Raw genomic sequence first — 2,124 nt, 5'->3', positions numbered from 1 at the left:
GTAGGTAGACACACACACATAATGGCATCACAATACTCCATAATGGCATCACAATACTCCATAATGGCATCACAATACCCCATAATGACATCACAATACTCCATAATGGCATCACAATACTCCATAATGGCATCACAATACTCCATAATGGCATCACAATACTCCATAATGACATCACAATACTCCATAATGGCATCACAATACTCCATAATGACATCACAATACTCCATAATGGCATCACAATACTCCATAATGACATCACAATACTCCATAATGACAAAGCAAAAACAGGTTTTTAGACAGAAATACCTTATTTACATCAGTATTCAGACCCTTTGCTGTGAGACCATAAATAGAGCTCAGGTGCATCCTGTTTCCATTGATCATCCTTGAGATGTTTCTACATCTTGATTGGAGTCCACCTGTGGAAAATTCAATTGATTGGGCATGATTTGGAAAGGCACACACCTGTCTATATAAGGTCCCACAGTTGACAGTTCATGACAGAACATAATCCAAGCCATGAGGTCGAAGGAATTTTCCTTAGAACTCCGTGACAGGATTGTGTCGAGGCACAGATCTGGGGAAGGGTACCAAAACATTTCTGCAGCATTGATGGTCCCCAAAAACACAGTGGCCTCCATAATTCTTAAATGTAAGAAGTTTGGAACCACCAAGACTCTTTCTAGAGCTGGCCGCCCGGCCAAACTCATCAATCAGGGGAGAAGGGCCTTGGTCAGGGAGGTGACCAAGAACCGATGGTCACACTGAATGAGCTCCAGAGTTCCTCTGTGGAGATGGGAGAACCTTCCAGAAGGACAACCATCTCTGCAGCACTCCACCAATCAGGCCTTTATGGTAGAGTGGCCAGACGGAAGCCACTCCTCAGTAAAAGGCACATGACAGCCCGCTTAGAGTTTCCCAAAAGGCACCTAAAGACTCTCAGACCATGAGAAACAAGATTCTCTGGTCTGATGAAACCAAGATTGACCTCTTTGGCCTGAATGCCAAGCATCACGCCTGGAGGAAACCTGCGACCATCCCTACGGTGAAGCATGGTGGTGGCAGCATCATGCTGTGGGGATGTTTTTCAGCAGCAGGGACTGGGAGACTAGTCAGGATCGAGTGAAAGATGAACGGAGCAAAGTACAGAGAGATGCTTGATGAAAACCTGCTCCAGAGCGCTCAGGACCTCAGACTGGGTCGAAGCTTCACCTTCCAACAGGACAACGACCCTAAGCACACAGCCAAGACAACGCAGGAGTGGCTTCGGGACAAGTCTCTGAATGTCCTTGAGTGGCCCAGCCAGATCCCCGGACTAGAACCTGATCGAACATCTCTGGAGAGACCTGAAAATAGCTGTGCAGCGACGCTCCCCATCCAACCTGACAGAGCTTGAGAGGATCTGCAGAGAAGAATGGGAGAAACTCCCCAAATACAGGTGTGCCAAGCTTGTAGCGTCATACCCAAGAAGACTCGAGGCTGTAATCACTGCCAAAGGTGCTTCAACAAAGTACTGAGTAAAGGGTCTGAATACTTATGTAAATGTGATATCAGTTTTTTCGGGGGGGGGAAAGAATTAAAAAAAAAAAACGTTTTTGTTTTATCCGCATGGAATAATGTCTGTAGAATGTTACTGGTACCATGTGTATATAGCCATGTTATTACCTGGTACCTCAGCACATTGACTCAGTACTGGTACCGTGTGTATATAGCCATGTTATTACCTGGTACCATGTGTATATAGCCATGTTATTACCTCAGCACATTGACTCAGTACTGGTACCATGTGTATATAGCCATGTTATTACCTGGTACCTCAGCACATTGACTCAGTACTGGTACCATGTGTATATAGCCATGTTATTACCTGGTACCTCAGCACATTGTCTCAGTACTGGTACCATGTGTATATAGCCATGTTATTACCTGGTACCTCAGCTCATTGACTCAGTACTGGTACCATGTGTATATAGCCATGTTATTACCTGGTACCTCAGCACATTGTCTCAGTACTGGTACCATGTGTATAGCCATGTTATTACCTGGTACCTCAGCACATTGACTCAGTACTGGTACCATGTGTATATAGCCATGTTATTACCTGGTACCTCAGCACATTGA

This window comes from Salvelinus namaycush, unplaced genomic scaffold (assembly GCF_016432855.1).
Source record: "Salvelinus namaycush isolate Seneca unplaced genomic scaffold, SaNama_1.0 Scaffold3098, whole genome shotgun sequence".
NCBI classification, from domain to species: domain Eukaryota; kingdom Metazoa; phylum Chordata; class Actinopteri; order Salmoniformes; family Salmonidae; genus Salvelinus; species Salvelinus namaycush.
The sequence above is the reverse complement of the archived record's forward strand: the minus strand, read 5'-3'. Positions refer to the sequence as shown.